Consider the following 24473-nt stretch of genomic DNA (forward strand, 5'->3'; position numbering starts at 1 on the left):
AGGCTAAAGGCTGGATGGAGGTGCCGGCTAAAGGTAGCCGCCTCCCACACTGCGTGCTAGGACCGAAGCCGACCCGCTGGCGCGCATGTGAATGTTTCACGCACGGCCGACTTCCCTCACTGCTCGACAGATAGCCACAGAGGGCATATATTACCGTTCCCCACAAAAGTCGCTGCTTTCAGATCGGGCACCGTTGTAATGTATCCCCGTGTGGATTATACTGAAGTGCCATGTAACACAGTTGATTTATTTCCAACCTGTTGATGGTCTAAAAAGTTATAGATTAAATTGGACCTTCTCAAGCCAGTCATCAATGAATCCATTTACACAAATTGCTTTATAATGCTGAGGATCTTGCTCGTTCACTTAGGAAAGATGTTTCGATGTATGTGTAGGCGCCGGCCGGTGTGGCCAAGCGGTTCTAGGCGCTTCAGTCTGGAACCGTGCCACCGTACGGTCGCAGGTTCGAATCCTGCCTCGGGCATGGATGTGTGTGATGTCCTTAGGTTGGTTAGGTTTAAGTAGTTCTAAGTTCTAGGGGACTGATGACCACAGCAGTTGAGTCCCATAGTGCTCAGAGCCATTTGAACCATTTCAGGAAGTGTAGTCATAGGAAGAATCGAAAGGAAGTGTGCATGGACTCCAGTGATCCACGAAAAACTTATACCACTTTTATTTCCTGATATGTTCAAATGCATCGAAACCAGATATTCAGTGACTGGGTGGAAAGAGTACATATTGGACCTATACGAATGAAAAGTGACAGAAGATGAAACGGCCGTGGATTTGGAAGACGAAAAGGGTTTAACGTTAGAGTGTGGTATAATTTTTAAAGACTCGCGATAAGCCAATGCAGAAGGGACAGATGACGTTCCTTCGAAATATTTAAAATTATTTTGAAGTTGCAGCCCAATGATTATTAAGGTCAGTACGTAGAATGTATAAGACATGAGGCATAACATCGGACTTTCGAATAATCACCCGCTCAATCCCTGTGACATCAAAAGGCAGAATAAATACGAGGACATCGCATAATCAGAAAATCTTTTACATGACGATCTGTTTGGCTTTAGGATAGATAAAGACACCGGAAAGGCAGTTACGACATTTCGCTCGATAATGAAGGCACGACTAAGAAAAATACACACTTTCGTAGAATTAATCGACCGAAAAAAAATCAACAGTTTAAAGTGATTCGATACGCTTGAAAACTTAAGAAAAATAGGTATACGCTACAAGATAGGACAATTAATAGACAATTTGCACTGGAAGACAAGAGGGAACAATAAGAGTGGAAGATCAATGACGAAGTTCAGAAGCGGGATGAAAAATCTGGGTTAAAGGATATAATTGGTAAGATTCTCTGAGATTCGTTTTTCTGTCTGACGGTGAGGAAAAATTCAACACTCGTTGAATGGGATGGACAGGCAACTGAGCACAGAGCATGAACACAGAATAAACGAAAGAAAGTCAAGAGTAATACTAAGTTACAGAATTAAGTTAGGGAAATCAAATCATTTAGGATACAGAAGGAAGGAATCCCGCGATCTTGGAAGCAAAATAACGGATGTAGGGCGAAGGAAGGGAACATAAGAAGCAGACTACCACAGGCAATAAGTGCATTCCTCGCCAGAAGTAGTTTACCAGTACTAAATGTAGGCCGTAATTTGAAGAAGAGATTGGCGGGAACAGAAGACAAGGCCACGACATTCTATGGAAAGGCCGTAAAAGAGAAGAAGCGAAGCGTTTGAGAGGTGGTGTTGCAGTAGAACGCTGGAAAGTTAATGGACGTACGAGACGTGAAATAAGGTTGCCCGCATGATCGGACAGGAAAGGAATAAATGTATGAAAAACGTGAACTATAAATAGAATGGGATGGTAGCTCATTTGTGAAGACATCAACGACTATCTTCCACGTTTCTAGAGAGCGCTGTAGAGTGGTTCAAGTGGCTCTGAGCACTATGGGACTTAACATCTGAGGTCATCAGTCCCATAGACTTAGAACGTGTTAAACGTAACTAACCTAAGGACATCACACACATTCATGCCCGAGGCAGGATTCAAACCTGCGACCGCAGCGGTCGCGTGGGTCCAGACTGTAGCGCCTAGAGCTGCTCGGCCACAACCGGTCGATAGAGCACCGTAGAAGGTAAAATGATAGAGGAAGACGCGATGAGAATGCATCCAACAAATAATCGAGGACGTCTGACAGCGCTACTCCGAGACGTAGAAATTGGCAAAATAGAAGACATGGTACCACACTGCATCAAAGTAAAACATCGCTCGTACACACGTTACGTCTACTGTACTCCGCAAGTCACCTTGTGATGTGTGGCGGAAGGTACTTCGTGTACCACGCTCACTTTTACCTTTCCTGTTCCAGTGTTCATAACTGAAACTTACGCTACAGCTATACAGATCTTTTTTTGTTACTGGAGTCTTACACAATCCAGTTTCAGGATCTAAGTCGCATCTTCAGGTGCAACTGTAAATTAAAAATAAAATCATATGTCTGAGCAGTGAGACCAATAAAAAAGCTACCTGTAATACAAAAGCAAGTAAGGTCGAAAATATATAGATAACAACGGACATATCTTAATTCAGTGCAAAGTGTACATGTCCAAATTAAATTAAAGGGCTCTTCACAGGGAGTGTGGAAAAGTGTCCACGCTATAATCACCGGGTTCTGTAAGAGTGGAGTAATAAACATTTTTGTTCAGTTGTAGCGCAGGTTTCAAATTAGGAACAATTAACAGTTGTAGATGTCCCCCCCCCCCCCCCCCCCCCCCATGAACCATAGACCTTGCCGTTGGTGGGGAGGCTTGCGTGCCTCAGCGATACAGATAGCCGTACCGTAGGTGCAACCACAACTGAGGGGTATTTGTTGAGAGGCCAGACAAACGTATGGTTCCTGAAGAGGGGCGGCAGCCTTTTCAGTAGTTGCAGGGGCAACAGTCTGGATGATTGACTGATCTGGCCTTGTAATACTAACCAAAACGGCCTTGCTGTGCTGGTACTGCGAACGGCTGAAAGCAAGGGGAAGCTACGGCCGTAATTTTTCCCGAGGGTATGCAGCTCTGCATCAGACCAGTTTAGGACTGAAGACCACAACAACTACAACAACAACAGATGTCCCACTAAAAGAAATTCCCTGTTGCAGGCGCGATCGGTCCACGGGTAGTAAAAATGTAGGTGAGCTTCCGTGAGAGCTCATATAGGTTGACTCTTCTAGTAATGTATCATCCACAAACATTAATCGGCCTCGAAATTTGGAGGCCTCGCCGCCATGATCAGATCATTTTCAATCAAATCCAAAATAAGGTCAAAATATGTTCAGTATATAAGAGGCAGTTCGAAGTTGGAGGCCCCATACGTACGCGAAGTATAAACATGGGTACCTACCTGTGTATTATCAGGTCATGGCAACTGTCAATGAGTGTGTTCAGAAGTTTTATAGTTTTTGTAGAACGTTGCACAAAGATTAAAAACTATAGCATGATAACCAGACGCAATCATTCTACAAGAAAGTTTTCTTGAAACCTGTGCCATTTACACAGATATACTATAATTATAGTATAAAAATGTACAATTGAGTGCAGTGAAGACCTTACAAGTAATTTATTAATTACAGTATCACATTCTAAAACTTACTTTTTCTAAGGTTAAACATAATTATAATATAGTTTATTTTATGAATATGAAAATCCAGCGAGGTCAAGTAGAGTAGAATCATCTAGATTTAAGCAAAGGTTTTTACCAACTGTAGACATCAGGATCAACACTAGAGTCATCTAGGCTTCATACACTGGAAACAACCACAGAAAAACGTTTTGTAAAGATTATATGTGTCGAGAGAGACTGCGGACGATATATTAAAAGATATTCAGCAGCAGATGGAAAAGAATTGGATATTACTCTCTTCAAGCTGAAGGTTATGTCAGCAAAGTGTCAATGTCAGGTGTACATGAGCAAGTACAACGAAACATTCTGGAAGTCAATCCAAAAGTTCTGCTCTGGCCCAGTGTTAATCATTCCTTAAATCTCTATGGAGCTCACGCATTCATCTGTGTTCCCTCTAGCAGCCTAGCGTCACGTTTTTCGGAGCTATAGAGAAGTTATATTCATTCTTCTTGTTTTTTATGTGTAGATGTGAATTACTTCTAGAAATATAGGAAAAAGTTTAAAGCCGTTGTCTGATACTAGCTGGAGTGCTCATTACAATTTAGTGAGTCATAAAAGAAAATGGGGAACGGTTGTGAGGGTTTTGGAGGATATACAAGATCAGTCCAACTCCAACCCTGATGCTAGATCTGCAGTAAGCTTGATCCTTCCAGCTATATTTGATTTTACCTTTTTGACCTATATCAACTTCTGGGACTCGTTACTGGTGGAAGTAAATTTAGCCCAACAGTGTCTACAGTCACCAACAATGACTTTGTGTAAGAAGTCACGAATTTAACCCTAAATGAGTTTTTTGCTGACAGAAAGAGCTACGATTATAGACAATGTAGTGATGTGTACGTTAACATTGACAGATGGGGAAGAAGAAGGTGAAACGTCCCATTTGAACAATTATGCATGACTGTCCTTAAACTGACACACAATATTTTCAGCGCAACGCAATCTGACCTTCAATAGTCCCTACAAAAGAATGGCCCTGACTAACATTAACCGATACCTTTCACAGATCACTTACCTCACAAAAATCTTCGTTACTCGAACTACTGCAATACAGTGAGCACCACTACTGCAAGCTAAATAAAAGATTCAAACTACGGAAGGCACTAACTACTGATAGGCATAGTTAGCAAATGAAAGATTTTAATAGAGAACAAACAATGTATTTACCTTAATAGTGTTGAAAAATCATAATATACATAGCAGTTCATGACATCCAGTCTTACAAATTTCAAAACTCCGCCATTTCTCTCCCCACATCCACCACTGCTGGCGGCTCACCTCCAACTGCGCAACACTACGCGCTGTTCACATCCAGCTACCCAACACTACAACGGCAGACAACAATGCAAACTAGCCAGAGACTGCACACAGCACAGCCAGTGATTTTTCATACAGAGCGCTACGTGGCGTTACCAATAAGAAAACCTAAAACAGCCTACTTACATAGCCCCCATGCTCCCCACAAAAAATTTTACAAGTTGTTTTGGGCACTGGCCAATACAGATTTGAAAAAATTTTTCATAATTACAGTAAGAAAGATATCGAATGCACACACTTGTTAATACAATGTTGGTCAAAAGCTAAAATTTCTCACAGTCCTTAAAGACAGTCCTGATCATTCATCACAGTAAAACTGCAGTGTTTTTTTTCTTCAAAGTCTGAGCAGTAAAAGAGAATGCACACGGAAGTAGTGGAATTCCATGCAGTCTTGAAGATGTAGTGTTGTCCTTCCAACGGAAAGACAGTGCTGACTCTTGACATGCAGGCAGGTAATGGGCCACAACTGAGCAAACCCACAGCAGAGTCATTCGACGTTTTGAAGAATATTGGAAGGTAGGTCATCACAGAGGAGACCCACTGTAGTCCTGGTAGACAGTATGGTATTGGTGGGGCACCAGAGGTGCAGACCCATTGCAGTCCGTGTTGAAATAATGGTAGTGGTGAGTCATCAAAGATGTAGACCCACTGTAGTCCTTGTAGAGACGGCCAGCAGCCATCTGTTGCGACTGTGCAGGTGCACAATCACCATCGAAGAGTCTTGCGGAGAATATAGCAAGTCCATAAACCACCACTTGTGTACTCACAAAGTTTTTGGAATTGTCCTTAGAACCAGCAACGCTGTTATCCAGTCCCTTGCTGAATTATTAACACACGTGCAAACACTAACAGTCCCTACTTCTCACATATTGTCCATATACTATGACCAACAGAAACGCGTGCAGTGAAATGGAACTTACAAGTTAATAATATGATGAACTAATGTCAATTACAATTTTGTAACATAAGAATACAATTACAAAGGTACAAAATACATCATTAAAGAACATAACAATACAGATAACATTTGTAGTACAGGCTTTACGAAAGAATCGAAATAACATATACATCAGTGTTACAGGAATTATGACATGAGTACATACATAAAAGATCAGAATAACTTTCGAAACATCAACTTCACACATGAGCATTAAAACAGAACAGAATAAATAATGTCTAAACATCTTTACAAAGAAAATAACATATTACCAGAAAAATTCTACAACATAGCTCTTATTAGCTAAACACATTAAGACAGGAAAAACACAAGTTCACATAGTGTTATAACACAAAAATACAGGACAGGGTTTGTTTTCAGTGTGACATTTGGTAGTGCAGTCCACCCCAAAACTTCGTTCCATATATCTTTCCTCTTATTTCAACACTTCTTTCCACCAAAAAAATTCTATCCAAGCATGCTTTCTGATTTATATGTTCACACATTTCTTACCTCATTATTTATTTTCCATTATCTTACCTCATCATTTATTTCCAAGAAAATCCTACCTAAACCTGTTTTCCCTAAACCCTACTTTTTTGGTTCATATCCTCTTTCAAAATACTTTTTTGGCCAAACCATTTTCTTATAGCTTCTCAATGCATTTCTTCCAATTCATCACAACTTGTTCTCTTATATGGCCTACCCCATCTTAAGCTAACTTAAATCTACTGAGCTCAGATGCTAAACTGAGGGACGAGGCAACGCAGCAGCACAAAACAATTAACACAAACAGCAAAGATAAAAAATGCAAATTGCCAAAGCAAGCAGCAATATTACAACTAATATATGGCAATGAGCAGCAAACAAGAAAAATAAATCAGTAGTAAAACTGGCTTGACAGAGTAATACAAAGTCAAATTCAGTAACATTATGCCTGGCAAACAGCAGCAGCAAATGCAATAACTTGTATCTAAACATGACAAAGCTCAAGCAGAAAAAATAGTACACTAAAGACAACAATGCAGAAAAGGGAAATGTCTGTTCACATCTTAATATCTATGTCATTAAAGTGGTGCACCATAAGAAGTTATTCTACCAAAACAATTACCAAGTACTTGAAAAGAAAATTTCGTATGCAATTCCTGTGAAGGGAAATGTCTTTTTTATGCTCCTTCGTTTTTTTTTAATAGATCGTAAAATTATTTACTGGATCTGTAGGCATAAAATATTTATATTAGTACATCTATAAAATTTTATTTTAACCAACGCTGCAGTGGAGCTAGATACTAGATATTAAACAAAATGAGCAGTCTCTCAACTACAAAGACAATAGATATAAAATGTTTCTCATCATTTCATTAGGCATTTTAGGTAAATATCATAAATTACGAGCTCCACAGTGTAACTATATGTTTTCAAGTTTGAGCGTGTCATAACTGCTATGCTTTCTACAAAGAAATGTCAATAGCGAGGATAATGGCGTCTTTCTTCTCATCCTACTGGCTTTTTCTCAAGGCGGCTGGCACACCTGGCCGCTCAGAACGCATTACGTCACGGTCACTTACCTTTCTTACCGAAATGTTTACGACAGCAGTTTCCGCTACGGTGACAGTCTCATATAAAAATTTCACAGGTCGACAATTTGCTCTACAAGTGTGTAGAAACAAAATCCTGCAAATATAACAGTGTCCAAAAAATTTTCGCTGGCATTGTGATACATTCACGCATTTACACACATTTCATAACTCTTAAAGTACGATTCTTGGTTTCCAACATTCTTTTTCACAAACCAGAGTCCCTAACTACTACTCCTTATTCCTTACCTTATTACACATGTACATATTCGTATTCATCAACATGTCTTCAATATTTCATCATAATGAATACATAGCATAATCAAATTCCTCATATAACATCAGATTATTGATCATAAACACACCTCAACAGCATAATACACATCGTCGTCGTAATAATAACATCATAACACCTCAGTCAAATCTCAAATCTTCCTCCAACAATTGCAGGCCGAAGTGGCCGTGCGATTAAAGGTGCTGCAGTCTGGAACCGCAAGACCGCTACGGTCGCAGGTTCGAATCCTGCCTCGGGCGTGGATGTTTGTGATGTCCTTAGGTTAGTTAGGTTTAACTAGTTCTAAGTTCTAGGGGACTAATGACCTCAGAAGTTGAGTCCCATAGTGCTCAGAGCCATTTTTTGAACCTCCAACAATTTCAAACCCTAAAAAATATTCTCTGCTCATTTCAGCAGTGTCATCTAACTCAAACGTACTTTAAAATCATGCTCCCTTACCAAATACATCATTCAATGCTCTCATAGTATCACAATGGTACCGAAAAAATATGAACAGTTCACAAAGTACAGACAAAATACAATTTCATAAGTGTGAAGTAATCAAACTCCGTAATTGCGTAAACATGTGTCACTGACGTAGTAAAAAAAATGTTTATCTCTCAGTTAAATGATCAGATAGCTGTGTAATATGTTTGTTAGAGCAATATGGTACCGATGTGTGCTGGCCGGTGTGGCCGTGCGGTTAAAGGCGCTTCAGTCTGGAACCGCGTGACTGCTACGGTCGCAGGTTCGAATCCTGCCTCGGGCATGGATGTCTGTGATGTTCTTAGGTTAGTTAGGTTTAATTAGTTCTAAGTTCTAAGCGACTGATGACCTCAGACGTTAAGTCGCATAGTGCTCAGATCCATTTGTACCGATGTGTAAAGTTGTATAAGCAAATACCATATTAGCTAGGGCTCCTTGTGCTTGCAAAACACATGGTACACAAAGTAGGCGTGTACCCCCTGAGGATTAATGTAATACAGCAATGGAATGAAATGTATCCCGGAAAACTTTCTTTGTAATTCAAAATCTTGAAAAATAATGGATTAAGTACAAAATTAATCACTCAAATGCGTCTCCTGTAGCGCTAAATGTGCGTCTTGCTGTAAGATAATTTTGTGGAACTGCCGTAGTTATCGTCCTCTGTAAGCAAAGTTCTTTTGAAGTCAATGTACTTACCTCATCATAAACGAAAGTGAAATGCTTTGCGTATAGATATCGTAGTTATTACGTACCTTACCGTGATCAAGAAAGTACTATAATGTAACATATTGTTGTGCTACGGAAAAGGCTGTCTCATTGTAGCTATACCACAAAAGTTACTTCTAAAACATGTTTTACTTTCCAGAAGAATTCAGAAAAACTGCAGATATAAAGCAGATACACCGCAAAAGCAACAATCTAAATTGTGTCACACATTAGTAGCGTCGTGATATAATCGTGTAGCTGTCACATAAACTAACCACTGTGTCATCTGGTATCTCACAGAAAGTACTTTAAATAAAGAATGTATTTTCAAGTAAACCAAAATGTTGCAGTAAAATCTCATTAGCAGTACTGGTGTATGTTCTAAGTATGTAAGCCTTATAGTCGTTACGTAATCGCGCAATTAACAAGCAAGAATGTACAAATAACAACACTGTGTCATCTGTTCACTATAACAATGCATTCGTAATTTCTGTTGAAATAAGTTCTCTTGGTTCTTGACTGGATATTTAACTTCAAACATTGTTGCATGTTAACAGATTCTAAGTCTGACAAAGCATACTAGTAATGTAAAGTGAAAAATTTTATAGCAAAGACTAAGTTTATCTCTCAATAAACGGTTTTACATGTGAAATGTGGTGCAATCCTTTACTCTTCCTAATACGCAGAGTTTCAACTTGAACGCAATTATCATGCGGTATACGTCGGTAAAGAATACTGGAATTTTTCTGACGGTTAGCGTCTATGTTGTTTTGCTCTGAGCCAGCCGGCGCACGTGGCTGCCTTCGGTGCGAGTCATTGTCTGCTATCTCTTTGTTGGCGTGCGTCGTTATTGGGGTTAGGAGACCTAACTTCTACTAATTCACCTTGTCGAGAGGGCCCTGCTCTGTTTGAATCCCGCCAGTTCTGATGAAATTCAGGTCTATCGTTATGATTATATCATCTGTCGTCATGTCGGTAGTTCCTTTCTTGTCTGTTAAGTGGTGGAGAATTTCTCCCAGAATTATCACTGCATGGTGGACCGTTGCGTCTGAAGTTATTCTGTCTCCCGTGATAATAATAGTTCTGGTTGCCATATTGTCTGTTTCTATGATTGTCTCCGTGATATTCATTACTACAGAAATGCGAACTTTCTCTGTAACTATTACTCTGCCAGTGGTTGTCATACAGGTGGTGTCTGTTTTGGTCACGATTTGTGTTGTGAGAATAACCTCTTCGTGTCCAGTTAGTATCTCTTTCATCGCGGAATTGCAACGGATGTGACCTGTAATTGTTGTGCTCCTGTTTTCGCGTTCCACAATTGTCAGTGTCAATTTCTAATTCTTGTAAGAGTCCATGAAAAGCTTCAATGTCGTCTTTGCAATGTCCTGCCAAAGTAATATGTCGTAAATGTTCAGGTAATTTGATTAAGCAAATGCGGATGAGTTCTGAGGGGCTGTATGAGTTTGACAGGTACTGATTCTTGTGCAACATGTCTTCAAAATACTTTGCAAGACTGGAGAATTCAGATTGTTCGAAATGTTTCATCATTATGATGCTATGTTTTACTCGGTCTTGTGTAGCTTGAGACCAATATGCTAAGATAAAGGCATAATAAAATTCTCCTTCACTGTGGCAATCGTGAATGACCGATCGCATTCTTACAGCTGGTTCATTCTCTAAGTAGCCACACATAAATTCTAATCTGTGCTGCAATGACCAGTTGGGAGGAAAAGAATGAGAGAATTGATGAAGCCATGCTCGTGGATGAATGTCGTTGCCAGAATTCTTAAATATTTTGAATTTACGTGTAGTAAAGAACAGCTTATAGTCAAAATCATCGTGTCGGTGCGTCGCATATCGGTCATTGTTACGTCGTGTCGGCGGTTGCATCTCAAAATTCGGTGCACATTGCCAATTTCTTTCATAATTTCCGAAACGCCCTGTGTTGTTATTTTGTGGTTGTTCCGTATTTCTAAGTCCCTCTTCCCGCATGGGAGTGCGAGTGTCCTCTGAAATATGTAATTCTTGTATTACTTGTGCCAACTGATCTTGTACTTCCCGGATTTCTCTTTTGTACTGTGTATTGATTTGATTTTGATTTTGTTTGAATTTTCTAATTTGTTCATACTCTTCAGTGTCAGTGAAGGCTACAGGTCTTGTGTCATTCAGCTCATCATCTACCTTTGTAGATAAATTATTTAGCTGATCCGAAAGTTCGACTACTTTCTCTGATAATGAACTAATTTCCTCCATGTATCTTTCTGAACCAATTTTCGGAGTATCTACTGTGTCCTTTAAGTTTTCATGAGTTTTTGCAAGTTGCGTAAACGAATCGGTAGTTGCAACTGAGTCAATTTTAGCTTGCAAGGTCTCATGATTTTCATGAACAATAGTTTGCAGTTCTTTTATGGCTGCTTCGTGATTCTGTAATGCATTTTCATGCCGCGAAAAATTGGTTGAAAATGCTCACAAATTTGTGTTTTTACGTCATTACAGACTTTTTGACATTTCGATTCAATGTTATGTAACTCAGTAGTTAAATCTTCAAGTGTTTGTTGAAGCGTGGTGTCTAACTTCCGAAGATTTTGTTCCATTGTGTCTAACTTTTGAAGATTTTGTTCCATTGTGTCTAACTTTTGAAGCTTTTGTCCCGTTTGTTGCATTAATTGTAATAACAATGCACTGGTGTCTGAAACATGTTCCTGAGTGCTTTTCGGCGGTGAATTTGCACCGGCAACATTCACATTATGACAAGCGGAAAATGTGTCTTGACTCATTTAAGAAAAAGGTGAGAACCCAAAACCTGAGTCTACAGTATTTGCAATATTGTGTTCTGTCATTCCCGATTCCTGAGGCGAGCTGTTGCCTACCGATTGATCGATAATGCTTCCCTGTTCACTACCTGTTTCACTGTCTACACCATTATTTAAGCCCGCTCCATTTCCCTATGCGCAGTTACCAAATTACTACTTTGAATGTCTGTTAATTCATTACACAGTGGTATTGGTAAGCTACGCTCATCGTCACTATTATTTCTCAGTTTACTTCGGAGCCTAGTGTTAAGTTTTTCACACGCCATTATTGTTACAATATTTCGCACGATAACACAGAAAAGCACAATTTCAAGAGCAAAAATAAGTTAACACATTAACATAGCGCTGAAAATAATATCTCGTTAATTGCAAGAGCAGCTGTGAAATACTTGGTGCAAATTTACATGCATGCCACAACTGTTTTACTGTACAACGATGAAAGACTGCAACTACAAAGGAGATTCTCTCTACAATTACGCGCTAGCAATGAACAAAAGCTACACTAATTACACAAACTACAAGAAAAAAAATCAGAAGATTCCAGTGAGGTATCCTGGCAGGGTCGCCATATGAAACGTCCCCTTTGAACAAATTATGCATGACTGTCCTAAAACTGACACACAATATTTTCAGCATAATGCAATCTGACTTTCAATAGTCCCTACAAAAGAATGGCTCTTGCGAGGTGCCAGGGCTAGCAGTGTATTTAACACTAAATTCTTCTAGAATCTACATATGCAAATGATGCTCTAAGCCCCCCCCCCCATTCTAACTCCGACTTTTTGCTGTTGCACATGGATTAAAAGATATACGCGAACTGGCTGTAATCAACCCTGCAAGTGGAGTAGAAAAGAGTTTGGCACCTGCAATAATTTAATTTGATAAGTAAGTTAAATAAAGGAAGGTTTCATTAACATAGTGGAAATGATATGGTTGCTCTACCGATTAACAGAATGAAAGTTCTGTCCAAAATAACAATCTGATTTATTAAGACTGAACACAAAATAATAAACAAAAACACATGAAACATTTATAATACATCAAATTGGCTCAAATTGGATACTCAAACAAACGCTGTGAAGGTGAAGTTGTCCCTAAACTAGATTGTGAGGTTTATGACGAAGTGGTATGTGGAGCCAATTCCTTGCCACTCAAATCTTAAGAGAGACACACAGCTATCCCAACATTAATTGCTGCTACACAAGACAGAACAAAGTTATAAAAGGACGAACAGGCGCGCTCTGCTGAGCTCTGATTATCACCTAGGAAAATCCCTATCTGCCGGTGCTCCGGACATACATTACCAAACTGTCTTCTTAACTGCCAGAACACGATCTGGCGTACCGGAGGCGATGGCTGGTTGCTTTGACGTCCTGTCGTGGTGATGACAATGTCACGAGTATAGCCAGAAACGAATTATCCTGGTTTGGTTGTTCCAGACTAAAGACTTCCTAGCAATACAAATGCGCCTCTGAGGGAGACGAAGAAGGCTCGCCACACAATCACTGACGGTACAGTGATTGATTTTAACAAGCGAAGTCACACTGTAACTCCGATACAGTCAACTTTAGCCAAAACTGCTCAAGACAGACAACTTAGGCCGCTTGTACGCAGAATGCTCAATTGCCAACTGTACTCGGAAAGTTACGTTGAAGTCGAAACTTCAGTAACTTCGTCAAACAGTTACAATTAAATAAAAGTATATTAGACAGCCAACAGAACGCAGGCTGTCCAGAGCAGCGAGAGCTCAGTCTTGTAACCTACTCCGTCCGACAGGCGAGAGCCGACCACCCACAAGAGCACCCGTACAAAACCGAACACAGAACATTCCTGCCCCCACGACAGTGGCCGTGGTTAACCGTTCCAATCAGCAACTCGAAAACCGGCGGAAAATTCCACTCTATTGCCGGAACACTACCATTCCACCAATGGAGATTCATGGCGCCAATTTCTTCGCTGATTTTGCTACGTCACGGAGCTATGCCCTGAGCAAGCCAATCACAGTTACTATTTTGTAGAAAGCGCGGAAATTTTCCCGCCACAACTGCCTGGGTACACAAGTCATTCCCACGCCTCGCTGGTAGCCCGCCAGAAAGTGTTTTCGCCAAGTTTCTGCGAAGTAACGGAACCTCTAGCCCAGCCACTACTTCAGGCCCCTGCGGGCGTGTCTCTTGACAATGTCGGCGTCTGGAAAGCATTCACTCGACTCCCTCACACCCGTCGGCTTACCCTTTCAAAATCAGCAGTGCCCGACTGTCACCAGACCACCCGGGTGACGAGAGACGCTGCGTGGAAAGTCCGTGTGTGAAGGAATAGCAACTTTCCACTGCTTGCAATTAGAGAGGAGAACCGTAAGACAGAAATATGAGAGGGGGCTCATGCCACCTCTCACCCTGACTAACATTAACCGATACCTTTCACAGATCACTTACCTCACAAAAATCTTCGTTACTCGAACTACAGCAATACAGCGAGCGCCACTACTGCAAGCTAAATAAGAGATTCAAACTACGGAAGGCACTAACTACTGATGGGCATAGTTAGCAAATGAAAGATTTTAATAGAGAACAAACAATGTATTTACCTTAACAGCGTTGAAAAATCATAATATACATAGCAGTTCATGACATCCAGTCTTACAAATTTCAAAACTCCGCCATTTCTCTCCCCACATCCACCACTGCTGGCGGCTCACCTCCAACTGCGCAGCGCTATGCGCTGTTCACATCCAGCTGCTCAACACTACAATGGCAGACAACAATGCAAACTAGCCACAGACTGCACACAGCACAGCCAGTGATTTTTCATACAGAGCGCTACGTGGCGTTACCAATAAGAAAACCTAAACAGCCTACTTACAAAGGATAATCCGAAAAATGACGGGTGACTCTGGATTACCGATTCAAGAAATAGGTCTTCGGTCAATATTTGTATGCAGAGACCGATTTATACTAGAACCGTGACAGCAATACAAAACCAGGAGCGAAATCACCAACACTTTCCAAATTGTTGAAACAAAATTTATGTTTTAAGCTGGGTGTAGCACAGCAGAATTTGGTAAAGGTCTATGATAAGTTTTATAAGGAGCAGATGCAGCAAGAAATAAAATGATATCGTAGGAATGTACGTATGTGCACCCGAAAGGAGTGTCGATGTTGCTGCCAGATGGACAGCGCACGAAGTCCTTCAATTATAAGTAAATGGTACCTCAGTGAATCATAACCCTGTATTCAAAATTTTTGATAACATTTTCGGAGAACAGCGACCTTACAAGCTATATAAAATTAGTGAAAAACACGCTAGATCGCAATAGTTATTTTATTTAAAATGACCGGTTTCGGCCTTGTCTTACGCCATCTTCAGAATAGGAGTATCAGCTGAAGTTGTCTGTGTCCAGAACAGTCAGTAGACCTCAGTTTTTATGTGGTTATTTCCAGTATATGAAGTCTAGATGACTCAAGTTTTGACTTTGATGTGTACAGCTGCTAAAAACCTTTCCTTAAATCTAGATGACTCTACTCTACTTAGAATTTTCGCTAGGTTACTGCAGACCAAATCGATTTGATGTCTCTTTAGAAACTGGGTAATCTTTCCTGTTACTGAGCAACAGAAAGGCAAAAACGCAAGCTTCTTCGTTTTATGTTCAGGGGCCTTCTGCTTACTGAACGCTTTCAGCTTCTGAGACGGCTTCCGCTTGATGTACCAAGGACCTCAGAACAGAACTTTTCTGCGAAGGGTGGTGATAGCTGGTAGAACGCAGATATCGATCTTTGGTGGTGGGTTTACAGTAAACACTGTGGCTGAGGTGCCCATCTGTCTCTACTTCCAACTTGAACTTGGTGTTGTCGGGGATGCTGTTGTTGTTGTCAGAGATTTCTCCCAGGTTTTCATGTTGATGAGACCAGACAACGAACGTGTCGTCGACGTAACGATAAAAGCACCTAGCAATTGCAGAAGCTGTGTCCAGGACGATGTCTTCGAAGTAATCCATAAACAGGTTGGCTACAACTGGAGCTAATGGGCTCCCCATTGCGACGGCGTCCGTCTGGTTCAAATGTTCTGAAACATACAAAAAATACGATGACGTTAGAGTGTGCTTAAATAAACCAAGTGTCGTCAAATAACTTGGAGCGTGAGTAATGACACTACATCAAAGCTAACCAGCATATCTCCTCCTCAAAGACGCAAGCATTTAATTCGACTGATGAAGTCGGTCGTGTTTTTGAGGTGGTGCACTCATTAACCAACATGTGGAGTAAGGAGACTGACCAGATGTTTTACTAGATGGGACGTAGAGCTGTGCTCTCTTATAAACATTTCGAAGGCTATACAATGACCTATCTAATGAGGCCTGTGAAAGATGATGTGGAATTTAGAGTGCTAGGCGTATGTAAAGTACCTTATTTGGGTGGACAGTTTTATCTGAGAGACTGTATGTACTTTCGAACAGCACTGTGTAGACATTTTCGACTGCGGCATCCTAGAAACCAGTGGTAGCGGAACATGCTTTACAAAACGGACACCGTATTGCATTTGTCGAGACATCTGTTATTACACGGACTATTAGTTTCTGCGAAAGCGTAATAAAAGAAGTGATCGTGATAAGTTTCTGACAACAACCTGAATAGCGAAGGCGACCTGCATCCAATCACTGCCTGGAACCGGGCCACCGGTGGGTTGAAGCGGGCGCGGCAAGAGCGCAACGAAAACGTTACCAGTAACTTCGCCGAATGCAGCGCGGCTGTATAGGGGCAGCAGGAGCGATAATTAGTCACCATCTTACAACGTCCGAGGAGCACTCGGCCGAAAGCTCATGGATTTTAAATCACTTAACATGGCTATAAGCCGAGAAAATTTTACCAACATACAGTTTGGTTTAACAGAATGAGATTTTCACTCTGCAGCGGAGTGTGCGCTGATATGAAACTTCCTGGCCGATCAAAGCTGTGTGCCCGACCGAGACTCGAACTCGGGACCTTTGCATATCGCGGGCAAGTGCTCTACCATCTGAGCTACCGAAGCACGACTCACGCCCGGTTCTCACAGCTTTACTTCTGCCAGTATCGCGTCTCCTACCTTCCAAACTTTACAGAAGCTGTCCTTCGAACCTGTAGACTTGTGTGCCAAATGTCTACATATAACGTTTGCTTTTCCCAAATAAGGTTCCAAAAGCGGTGTTACATTAATGCCAGTAATTCCCATACATTATATGAATGTGTGGTGTCTGTTCTGCCTAGCTGGGCAGTGGATCTACCTTCTTCAGTGCAGGTGCACAAATACATCAGAACTCCTGTGGCGATCTCAGCGTAGCGAACTTGGAGTCAATGGACAACGACTGGGGAGAGGTAGCACTCGATGGGAATGTGGATCGGCCGTGAGGCGTGCCGAGGTAGTCCGTACAATTGCGATAACACTGTGTCTCGGATGGGGCAGTGGTTAACTCCCCTGCCTAAGAAGCAGGAGACTCCGGGATCAAATCCCGGTCCAGTACACATTTTTATTCGTACCTCTGATTCCGAGTCACGTTCCGCTGAAGCTGATAGCAGAGATCTCCTTCAATTTACATTTAATAATTTCCACATAGTCTTCGCTGACTGCTATGCCACACTTTGCACCAGCGTAAACTAAAAGTCAAGTATAAATACCACCGCACAATCAAACAGAACAAACTTTTTTTAAAGCAAACCGTCACCTCTTAGATGGATTGTACAATTTGAACGCTAAGTGTCCCTCGAACAACAGGGGACTGTCGCCAGTGTAAAGTTTTTAGGATGGAGTGGGTACTTTTTTTGAAATTTCCTCTCAGGTATGAAACTGATCTTATCTTGTGGAGCCTATCATTCTGAGCAGGAACATTCTTGTCTCAAGAATACAGCATTAAAACTAACAGGAAATACCTGTCGTGAGACATTATTCCACCAAAAATCGGAGTTTTGATCACAGAATCATTTGGCCAATATTTGGAATTTTTCTGTTTTTATTTCTTGCCATGAGAAGAATTTCTGCAAAGAAGGGACACGTTTCTCCTAGACACGTGTCTTTCAAGGCCTTAGAACGGGATTTCTCATAAAAAGTAGCACCGACAAGTATAGTAACTATTAGTCACGCCTACAATAATTGAGGATAATTCCTCTGTGAATAATGTCTCAAAAACGTGCGGTGCACTAAGGATTTTTAGCTACTGTCGGAATCGCAGTTGAATGTGCTGTATCTGAATTACCTACCTTGGGATTCGGCTCCTTTCTTTAACACTGAAATTTGTCCACAAACCAAACTTTTATCATTGGGAGACGCCACCTTAATCTTCATTATCGCTGTCAGCCGTACTTCGGGGAAGTTAAGATATGCAATGAGATAACGGCTTTCCGGCTCCTTAGATATCGGACGAAAATCAAGAGGTGCAATGTCCTCAGTCTCATACTTTCCACGAGAATACGTTCTATTGCCTCGTCAGACAACAAGAGCCAACAAATTTTAAACACAATAAAATGATATAAAGCAAGCCTCGAGGCCGAAGAACTGCCCCTGCTGCCAAATGAGTCACATCTAAGAACGACTGGTTTTGCGACAAACCGCGTTTCCACGTTGCTAACATGTAGTAAAGGAATCCCAGATTGTATTAATTTATCTGACGTTAGCATTTATGGAATGCCCAGCTCCTGTCACATATATACGTCATTAGCATTGGAGGCACGACCAGTGTGCACATTATATATACATAATCACCTAACATTACCGCTGGATATATTTCGTAAACCACATCAAATACTGACGAATCGATTCCACACAGACCGAACGTGAGGAGAGGGGCTAGTGTAATTGATTAATACAAACCATGCAAAAATGCACGGAAGTATGTTTTTTAACACAAACCTACGTTTTTTTAAATGGAACCCCGTTAGTTTTGTTAGCACATCTGAACATATAAACAAATACGTAATCAGTGCCGTTTGTTGCATTGTAAAATGTTAATTACATCCGGAGATATTGTAACCTAAAGTTGACGCTTGAGTACCACTGCTCCGCTGTAAGATCGTGTGTATCGGAGAGCACCGAATTACGTAGGGATCCAAAGGAAACGGTGATGGACCTTAGGTACAGCAGAGACTGGAACAGCACATTACATCCACATGTTAACACCTTTTTATTGGTCTTTTTCACTGGCGCACACTGGACTCGCATTCGGGAGGACGACGGTTCAATCCCGTCTCCAACCATCCTGATTTTGGTTTTCCGTGATTTCCCTAAATCGTTTCAGGCAAATGCCGGGATGGTTCCTTTGAAAGGGCACGGCCGATTTCCTTCCCAATCCTTCCCTAACCCGAGCTTGGGCTCCGTCTCTAATGACCTCGTTGTCGACGGGACGTTAAACACTAACCACCTACCTTCACTGGCGCACATGTACATTACCATGAGGGGTGAGGTACACGTATACACGTGGTTTCCGTTTTCAATTACGGAGTGGAATAGAGTGTGTCCCGACATGTCAGGCCAATAGATGTTCAATGTGGTGGCCATCATTTGCTGCACACAATTGCAATCTCTGGCGTAATGAATGTCATACACGCCGCAGTACATATGGTGTAATGTCGCCGCAGACTGCCACAATACGTTGTTTCATATCCTCTGGGGTTGTAGGCACATCACGGTACAAATTCTCCTTTAACGTACCCAACAGAAAGAAGTCCAGAGGTGTAAGATCAGGAGAACGGGCTGGCCAATTTATGCGTCCTCCACGTCCTATGAAACGCCCGTTGAATATCCTGTCAAGGGTCAGCCAAGTGTTAATTGCGGAATGTGCAGGTGCACCATCATGCTGATACCATATACGCCGACGCGTTTCCAGTGGGACATTTTCGAGCAACGTTGGCAGATCATTCTGTAGAAACGCGATGTACGTTGCAGCCGTTTGGGCCCCTGCAATGAAGTGAGGACCATACCTGTTGGATATAGTTGGCGGTAGATGTTTTGCAATGTGCGGCACGTTGGATGCTCTCTGTCCGGGTACCGTTCTGCATACACCCTGCAGGCTTCAGCTGCATTTCGTCGACACTCGCCATAGATGAGTATCATCTCCGCCTTTTCAGAATTCGAATACACCATGGTAACAGTTCCTGGAACACTACACTATCACAGACGTCTGGTAACACGGTGTACTACAGTTGGTCTGCGTGCGGAGACGAATGCAGAATAACAATAGCAGCAAGCGCTACATGCGGACACTGCGACAACTAGACCAAACCACAACAGTGCACTACAGCCACACTCGTAAACACGGTCGTCATCGTAAACATGTCCCTGCAGATGCTGCTCGCCGACCGTGGCCCGTGTTTGTTACAACACGCAACTGAACGTCGGAGGTTTCAAGCGTCAACTTTAGGTTACAATATCTCCGGATGTAATTAACATTTTACAATGCAACAAACGGCACTGATTACGTATTTGTTTATATGTTCAGATGTGCTAACAAAACTAATGTGGTTCAATTTAAAAAAACGTAGGTTTGTGTTAAAAAACATACTTCCGTGCATTTTTGTATGGTTTGCATTAATCAGTTACATAGCTCCTCTCCTCACGTTCGGTCTGTGGAATCGATTCGTCAGTATTTGATGTGGTTTACGAAATATATACAGCGGTAACGTTAGGTGACTCACCCTATATATATATATATATATATATATATATATATATATATATATATAATACACGTCGCTAGCAGTTACAGGGCTAAGAGCGCTTAAAATGGGACGCATTGAGTTACGCTAGCACCCCGTAACTGTATCCAGGGAATATATGTTACTGTTAACTTTATAGTCGGGGAATATGACATGTCTAATTCTTTTTTTCTTTTCATATCATCCAGCTTTTCTTGGTCGGGATTTGTTTTGTGATCGAAAGCACTCATTTTGTACATTCTGAGCCACGTGCTTGTCGAAACTGTCTGCCTTCTGTCTTTATAGTGTATATCGCTCGCAAATGGTAGGTATTTGTTCTGAGTTGTAAGTCATGTGTATCTACATCTACATATATACTCCGCTAGCCACCAAGCGGTGTGTGGCGGAGGGCACAATTCGTGCCAAAGTCATATTCCCCCCCCCCCCCCCCCCCCTCTGTTCCACTCGCGGATCGTGCGAGGGAAAAACGACTGTCTGAACGCCTCAGTACGAGCTCTTATTTCCCTTATCTTTGAATGATGATCATTACGCGATTTGAAAGTTGGTGGTAATAATATATGCTCTACACCCTCGGTGAACATTGGATTTCGGAATTTAGTGAGCAGCCCCTTCTGTTTAGCACGTGGTCTATTAGCAAGTGTGTCCCACTTCAAACTTTCTAAGAGATCTGTAACGCTCTCGCGATGGCTAAATGTTCCAGTCACGAATCTTGCCGCTCTTCTTTGGACATTCTCAATCTCTTGAATCAGACCCAACTGGTAAGGCTAGGAGCGCACTGGCGATTTTCCGTCGGGCGATTTATTTGTCGCAAGAATGAAACACAGTGGCTTGAATAGGAGCGCGCGCACATGTGACAAAAAAGTAGCGGCGATTTAAAAGACGCAACCGGCCCTATTTCATGCGCGACGCGATTGTCGCAGGTGTGGAATGATTCACAGGCACTGGCATGGGCCCGCGCGCACTAGCGACGCGATTTGTGTCAGTCGCTCTCGCTCTGTGTTGCATACACACAAGTTCAGTGCGCCAGCAGCATGTCTGATAACGGGATTTGCACTACGGATGACATTGTTGTGATGTCGATTCAGAAAGACTAATAGCAGAAGTAGAAAAGCGACCAGCTCTCTACAACAGGAAATTAAAAGAATACAGTTATCGCACTTTGAAAGAGAAACTATGGGGAGAAGTATGCTGCAGCCAAATTCGAAACTGGACTGAACTACCTGGACCAGAAAAGACTAACAAAGGTATTTCATGGTTCACTTACTTTATTCATTCATGTAGATATCACAGTTACAACAATTTAAATTTTTTCATATTGCCAAGATACTGATCCTTGTGGAGTCACAAAGCAGTTTGCAAAATAATCCCTTATCTGCATACCACACGCATCAGCTCTTATTCCTACAGGCTCACGGCCTTGCAGAAGGCATTCGTACGACTCGTCCTCAGTTCGTACACCGTCATTTCGTCTTACGAAATTGTGCAGAATACGACATGCTTCTATGACTATGTCTGAAAAACCAACATTCACATCCATAGGTCGATGAAATAGTCTCCATTTGTTAGCCAAAATCCCCAAACTACATTCCACCATTCTACGAGCACGACAATGTCTATAATTAAAAACACACTGTTTCATTGTCAGGTTTTTCATCGAGTACGGTCGCAGAATATGTCTAGACAGTGCAAATGCTTCATCTCCTACAAAATTAAAAGGTCGAGGCTCTCCTTCCTCGTCGTGTGGTAATTTTTGAAGACTTGGAATGTTTAACTGATTACATTTCAATTTTTGATAGAAGTTGGATTTCTTGAACACATTAGAATCCCCATTGGCTCCGTACGAGCCCACGCCTACCTCAGTGAAACAATAGTCAGCGTCCACTACGGCCAAAAGTATTGTCGAAAAATAATTCTTGTAATTATAAAACTCTGAGCCACTGTCAGCAGGCTTCTTCAGTCTCACATGTTCCCCGTCCACAGCACCAATGCAATTTGGAAAGTCAGTTCTGTCTAAAAACTGTTTGGCAATAATCTTCCAATCATCTTCAGACATTGCCACAACTGCTCGCATCTATCCTTCACAATTTCTCTGATTATAGTGGCTCCCAGCAGATATTCGTAGTGTAATGAGCGAAAGCTATTTCCGGTTGCAAGGTATCTGGAAGTATTAATATTCAGTAACAGCATTAATATTTATTCATAGAAGTATTAAGGTAAATACTTACGATAAATGATATACAGTGATAATTTCATTTATGACAGACAAAGAAATTCAATGGAAGTGGAAAAATCTGAAGGACTGCTTCGCGAGAGAACTGGCATCACAGAAAAAATCTTCGTCTGGCGAGGCTGCAAGAAAACGGAGGAAATATCTATACTTCCATGCAGTGTTATTTCTGCACTCTCAAATGGAAGACAGACCGACCACCAGCAACATCGAAATTATGCCCAGTATCACAGGAAACAAGGAAGTAGGTTCTCCCCCCACTTTGTCTTAAAAAAAGATACTGCACGGAGCACAAAAGTACGACATTCTACGAAAAGAGAAGCCAAGAAAGTTACGTCCTACGAGGAATCTCTATTAAATATATGAAAAGACAGACAGAAAGAAGAAGTTAACGAGGATAAGATTTTTCCATTAATGCTTGTCCCCATGCTGGCGAAGTTAAACGAAGAACAGAAACATTACGCGAAAATAGAAATACTGAATGTGATGAGGAATGCCAGACATTATCAGCTTTCACCGATTTTTCCACAGCATCCGAACATGTGTTATAACACAAGTCAAGCGACTTACAACACCACTCAAGCAACTTATTCTCCAGGATCTTCATTCGTTCAACCGTATTCTTCAAATGTCCCAAATGAAACGGAACCTACATAAAATTTGTTCGTGTGCCCCTCTGCTGACAACCGCAACAAGATCACGGAAACCTCTATGCGCAACATGGTTTTACAGTTTTCTCATGAGACAAGTTCGCCAATTTCGACTTGCAGTAGCGATTTTCTTGATGTATCTGATCAGTAATGTAAAATGGCAACAACAATTTTAGAATGAAATGGTTCTGTTGATGTATCTAATCAATAATGTAAAAGGGCAATAAAAGCTGTTGAATGAAATAATGTGTGCTCACCTCAAAGTCACTGATAAGCGCTCCTCAGGTGGTATACACTTCCTCCATGTCGTAGCTTGTTCTGTTATATTCGGTCCTACTGTCTGAAGCAGTGTATCAAAACTATTCTTACTCATTCGATAGTATTGAAAGAATTTATTTGGGTGATTTTGTAACTCTTCGTGTAATTTGTAAAACTGCCCTTTCACTAGTCTTTGACTTAGCAATCGGATGCACCCATTAACGACATTTCCCTGTTTTCTCGCTCTTCTTCGCAGTAAAAGCGCCACCAAACAAGCTGTTTCGATGAAATCCATGCTGGTACTGAGAGTAGTTGCGATTTTCCTCCCGCTGTGTGCGCACCACAATGTACTTCCGCTACAGCGATTGTTAAGTCGCGCCGACTGAAAAGTCGCTTGTGCGCGCCCAGCCTAAGGGTCCCATACAGACGAACAATACTCTAAGACTGGACGAACTAACATATTGTAAGCTATTTCCTTTGTTGAAGGACTGCATCGCTTCAGGATTCTACGAATAAAACACAATCTAGAGTTCGCCTTACGCGGTGCTTGCGTAATCTGATCATTCCATTTGAGATCATTTCGAATAGTCTCACCTAGATACTTCACTGATGTTACCGCTACCAAAGACTGATCATTAATTTTGTACTCATACATTAATGGGCATTTTCGCCTTGTTATACGCAGTAGGTTACACTTACGGTATTGAGAGGTAACTGCCAGTCATTACACCACGCATTTGTTTTCTGCAAATCCTCATTGATTTGTTCACAACTTCCGTGTGATACTACTTTCCTGTAGACTACAGCATCATCGGCAAACAGTCTAAGGCCGCTGTCAATACCATCAACCAGATCGTTACATAAATCGTAAAA

At 41.5% G+C, this 24473-nt stretch overlaps 1 pseudogene; it reads left to right on the plus strand.

Moving 5' to 3' along the window:
- LOC126456580 (uncharacterized) overlaps positions 1-23349 on the plus strand; it is a 93745-nt pseudogene extending 70396 nt beyond the window's left edge.
- The last annotated feature ends 1124 nt before the right edge of the window (positions 23350-24473 follow it).

Source organism: Schistocerca serialis, chromosome 2 (assembly GCF_023864345.2).
Source record: "Schistocerca serialis cubense isolate TAMUIC-IGC-003099 chromosome 2, iqSchSeri2.2, whole genome shotgun sequence".
In the NCBI taxonomy this organism is placed as follows: Eukaryota; Metazoa; Arthropoda; class Insecta; order Orthoptera; family Acrididae; genus Schistocerca; species Schistocerca serialis.